Source organism: Mus pahari, chromosome 18, assembly GCF_900095145.1.
Source record: "Mus pahari chromosome 18, PAHARI_EIJ_v1.1, whole genome shotgun sequence".
Taxonomy (NCBI): domain Eukaryota; kingdom Metazoa; phylum Chordata; class Mammalia; order Rodentia; family Muridae; genus Mus; species Mus pahari.
This window is the reverse complement of record NC_034607.1, coordinates 27,887,149-27,893,148: the sequence shown is the minus strand read 5'-3', so window position 1 is coordinate 27,893,148 and position 6,000 is coordinate 27,887,149.

Here is a 6,000-nt window from a genome sequence, read left to right as displayed (position 1 = left end):
GTGGGACCAGGCAGCTTGAGGAGGAAACCAGGTGCAAGGCTAGTCAATATTTACACCCCACCACCAGGGGTTCTCCAGTAAATCCTCCATTATGCTGTTCCTTTGGGCCTAGCAGAAAAACCTGTTTTGGGGGTGTTCTGCTAATGCAATACCACAACCCCCCTATTTCCTAGGCCTTGGTAAGCTTTGCCCTGAGCTTGGCTCTGTTCTTTGTGATGCTAAATCAGTTTCACTGGTCTTTACTAGAAGTGATTTAGAATGTTAACGAATAGGTAACCTTCCCTACTGAATTCTGAGCTCCTGGCTTTAAGGAATTTTTTAGGACTTTAGAACACTGGTGGAAATTTCACCTATGGTAAAAATTCAATCTTTAGAGGCATTAATAATATTGAAAGAGAGCATACACCATACTAACATGCGAATAGGGTTCGTGTATATAGATTATTGGAAATGCCAGGATTCCAGGAGGCTGAGTCTCCTTGAGACTCCTTTTCTTGGGACTCTTTCAGGTTTTCAGACCTGTTGCGAGTCACCACTAGAGTGGGCATGGCATGAAATAAATTAGATATTTAAATCCAAGAAGTAGCATGGTTTTCAAGTTAAATTGATAAGGGTTTAGAATTGCTATTAACCAAAGGAGGAAGACAAGTCTTTGAAATTAAGTCTAAAAGTTTTTGAAGAGCTATTTTATGTTCTGAAGTGAACTTTGTCTTTTTTTTCCGTTGGCTTGCACATTCTTGGCAAAATATAATTTCCAATATTCATGCTGTAAATACTGAAGTAGCAACTGTGAGGTAGACAATATTCTATATATCATTTGGAAGGTCTTATGAAACAAACCTATAGCTCCTTAAATAGAATAACAAAGTCTTGGGGAGACACCTGAGTGTGGGGGTAGCATCTTTGTGGCAATGCTTTGCTTAATTTAAAGGATGCAGTTTATAGCTCCATGGAGAGGATGCCACCCAGCCTCAGAAATGATCTTTACTTCCAGCACACTACTGCACAGACCCAATCAAACCCAGCTTTCTGCTAAGTTTTATCAAAATTCTTTCTCTCTTTTCTGACTGGTGACCAGGTGCTCCATCACTCATTTTTTTCATTATTCTGAAAGGGTTCATGAGAATAACTATCTATTGCCTAGAAATTAATTGGCATTTTCAAAATTTACAAAATATTCCTTTTGAATGCTGTATTTTGATTTCTTATAGTTGAGGAAAATGGGTGTTAGTTAACACCACTATAAAATTGCAGCATTAGTCATAAGAATTCCAAAATAAGGGAATGCTCTATTGAAGAATACAGATAAAAGCCAAAATCTTAATTCTGTGAAAAGGAATATTTTAATGTTGCCAAGTAATTAACCCATTTGTGCAATTGATATATGGTATTACTGAACAAATACCAAAGATTTTAAAAGCTAATCTGATAAGAAAATATATTGGTTCAGTGATTTATGTCATACCTGTACCAGTCTTGATGAGTTCATAGTCATTGGGCCAAAGATTGTACATTGCTGAATTTTCAAAGACCTTGGAAGTTTAAAAATGCCTCTTCTCAACCTTGCAAAAAACTAAGTTTAGTGATCAATGATTTGATGTTAGAAAAAATAATGGCAAAGAAGACTAGGATTTAGAGATGAGGGTTCAAGAGATGGAATTCTTGTAACCACTAGATATTATATTTAAATAAAGTGTTTATTTAATTAATGTTGCACTATTGACATTGAACATGAATTGTCACACTAAAAGACTATTCTAGAATATTGATGCAAAAGTGGTCAGTGAATGTCAATCCCCTTACATGTGTCTAGCAGTGATTCTGATATAGGCAGTGTGAATTTCAAGAGTTAGGATCTGAAGTTGCTGTTAAATTCAAATAAAACTAAAAACAAAGATCCAAAGTAGAGAATAAACTCTTGGGACAGATATAATAACTTAAAATTAAGATTATGAGTACACTTTTTCTTATAACACTAAATAGTTAAGTGTGTTGTTTGCTGGCTAGATTCTGAAAGTTCACTTTTTATTGTGATTTCATAGTTCTTGACATTTTATATATAGCAGGAATAAGTTACAAAAGCAGCATGAATCTCCCATTTTGTAAATAATAAAACAAAGAGATTCCAGGAACCATGAGAAGGATTGGGGGCTAAAGACACCTGAAGGCAAACGTAAGGGCATACATTTGGTCCCTGATGCCCACATGGTACAAGTTAGAAAAGGACTTCCATGTGTTGTCCTCTGTTATCATAGAGTTCACCATGGCAGGAAAGCTCCCTACCACTAAATAAGTAAATTTAATTAAAAAAAATTAAAAAATATGTTCCAAGTACAAATGATTCTTATTTTCTGAGTTCTAGTTTTGTAAAGGCTGACTTTCAAACTAATTTTGATTCTGGATTGGTAACATTGCACCTCTCTAGTCTGGAAGTTCTAACCAATCAGTCTTCAGTTTTTAAAATAAATGTGACATTTTCCTACCAAGGAACTTCAATGCAGACATACAAAGAATCACACAGACACACAAAACAGAAATACACAATTAATTCACTGAAAATGTTTACTTTTTCACCTTCTCTCTGAGCATTATTAAAAAGAATATGGTCAGGACAGTAGGGTAGAAAAAAAATAACGTATTTTTGGCCTCAACATGAGTCTCAGTCAATGTGGGGCTAAGCATGACTGACTCCATTTCAATGTATGATTTAGGACTAAGAAAGGAATCCCATCTTTTTTAGATGTCACTAAAGTTTTTGGCAACAGATTGTGTAAGATTATTACAAGTCCTTTTTTTTTTTTCTAAACTACTAAATCCCCCATTAATTAGACTGACAAAAGCCAGATTAACAAAAATCAGTTCATCGACATGTCTGATATCTATCTATCTATCTATCTATCTATCTATCTATCTATCTATCTATCTATGGGGAAAATTCAGTGTCTCAAAGGAGTGGTTCAACATGCAATTATACAGCACAAGTTTCAAAAGGTATATATTTGTAGAGTCAAAAAAGGGAGAGCAGATTGGAACTTCCGAGAATAGGTGCCAACCTGTAGGGAATAACAAAATGCTTCCCCCAAAAGGGAAACCATGATACTCCCCATGTCTCAGATGTTTCTACTTTAGTCAGATAAACATACATGAAGAACTTGTCATCTGCCGGCTTGCAAACATTTTCAGTTAACAATTATCCTTCTATTTAGGTAGAATAACAGAGTCACATAACTTTATGTCTGAGAGACAGAAAGAAATGAATGTGCCATAAAACATCAGAATGTCTCTTGTTGAGCTTGACAAAGCATGGGGTCAAATTACTTGCCGAGATGAGAATCTCTCAACATTGTTTAATATTACCACTGTCCACACAACATCTGCTTCTTTAACTACTGTTGGTATCTATCTCAATAATTAATGTCAGGTTTACATTCTGGAAACATGGTAGATGATTAACATGTAATCAATTCTCCCCTGCCTTAAAGAACTTTATATCCATTTCATTTTGGTACATTTATATGTGACATGAAGTTTGATTTTCTGGTTTTGTATAAAAGGAAAAACATATTAATGTCTTCTGTCAAATAAAAGCAGACAAAATAGGATAAGTGCATGAGCGATTTTCCATTGCTATAAAACAATACCATGATCAAGGCATCTTAATGGTTTGTAGGGAGAGTCCCTAATGGCAGAGGAGGCATAGCATCACAACAAATGTCTTCTTCTCCATATGAGAAGACGATAGTACAAATAGGAAATGAGGAGGTGCTGTAGACTCTCAAAGGTATGCTTAATGACGTAACTACTCTAGCAAAGCTTCACCAGCCCTTACCTAGAGACAACAGCCTGACACGGTGATCAAATATTTCAGAAAATGATGGACATTTCCTCATTCAAAACCATCACACGAAGAATGTAGATTTTGTTACTGTGTTTTCTCTGAATTGTCAAAATGTATACGTATAGAGTAGAGTTAATGTTGTTTTGTTTGGTTTTGGTGCAGGGTTACCTATGGAAAACAGACTGGCCCGATTTTAACTTTGTCTTATAGATCTTACCAGTGGCAGCATTACAAATAAAACCACAATTCCTAACTGTGATCCAAGTTCTTTGGGCCTGAGATTCAATAGCAACTGCATTTATAGAAAATTGGGCAAAATTATGATTATGGAGATCCACAAGAATATTAGTGCTTATTAGCATAAAAATGGGGTTTGTATGAATATATTAAGAAAGGAGGAGGTTGTGTAGTTTCATTTTCATGATCTTCATATTAAACCATCTCTGCTGTCTGATTACTTTGTCCCTTGGACAAAAGCCATGAATGTAGAATGTATTTTACCATATTGTTTATAACTCAAATTTCTTTACTGAACTATAGTATATATATTTTTAAAATCTTAGGTGAGTTTTTGACTGAAGAATTATTCATTCCCTAATTCCCAGTGTTATATCAGAGATGCTAAATAACCACATGCCTATTTCCCACTTTTAGAAAATACTTAAAGCTGTAATTAATTTAAATAAACGAGGGAAAGCAAATTATTGCTAATGAATGATTTGCTTGCTTTCATTAAAGACATATAATAAATCTAATAATTTTGTTACACATATTTCCAAACAAATTTTAAAGTGAGTAGAAATGTAGAAATTAATTTTGTTAATACATGAGAAGTCTTATCTTATAGTATTATGCTCAGCAAAATTAAACACGTTTGTGTGTTTGGAATAAAGCATAATATTTTACACATTCATGCTGCTTCAGTTAGAAATGTATACTAGCTTTCTCTGAGATTGCTAAAATGTATTACATACTAATTATACACTACCTTTGCTTATTTGATTTTAAGTAAGCAAATCAATTTTATGATGTAAGCTACAAGTATCATGAATATGATTTCAATAAGCTAACCTACAAAAGGGGCTCAGAAATTAAGCTATGAAAAGATAGGTCGTGTATTTTCATAATGGAGATATTGATGGGAGTAAAGACCATCCACTAAGATCAGACCTGGCCTGAAGTGATTCTGTGATCTCTGAACAGTGATTTCTTGTTTTTATTGGATAGAATTGGTATTGTAGGAGCACATAGATGTATTAAAATCATATCAGGAAAGCCAGGCCTCTGGATGTACTGGACACAGCAAGGAAGAGTGGAAAGAAGTCAACTGGACCCTGGACAGGTATTGGTACCTCACACGTTTATGGAGAGGAATCCATGGGCCTTTCCTCTCACCATCAGGCTTTTATGACAAGGAAAGTTTGGTGAAAATTCCTGAGTGCCCAAGAGCCTTCAGTTTGAGTCTTCCTTGAATCCTGAAACAGCATACTAAAGTTGTTATTCACCTGTCCTCCTGTTCACCTGTTTGAATTTGGCATCTTTCCATTTTTCCATCCCTCCATCTGGACTTGATTATGTTCATCTGTCTCTGTAAATGTACTGAGTACTGTAGCCTTGTCTTTAAATATGTGACATTCAGTGGCCTAACTCAAATGAAAGTAGCTTCTACTATGACAGGTTACCTTGACTTTGAAAAGGAATATAATTCCTGAACTATTCTGTGGCTTCTGAATTCTTTGGAGCCATTCTGTAATACCAATGCCCACAACACAACACATAGACACAGGCAGACACACACACACACACACACACACACACACACACATTTTGTATCATAACTAACATGCAACCTATTTGCTAACATTAGTAATTAAAGAATAGAATAAAAGCCCATGTTTTGATCGTGGCCCAGATTAGGATTAGAACTGAGACTGTATGAAAAAATACATTAGGAAATTAGATGTGGTATATATTGTAAATGTCTGCCACTAAATTTGCTGTATCTTGTGAATGTATAGTTGTTCAATTAATTCTAACATTGTGGACAGAAACAAATATCTTTGTGTTCTCTATCAGAAACTCTGTCAAGTGACCTCTTGACTTTTCCTTAATCTATAGTTCTGCAAAATTAAATCTTAAATTATTTGACGCCCCATGAAAAG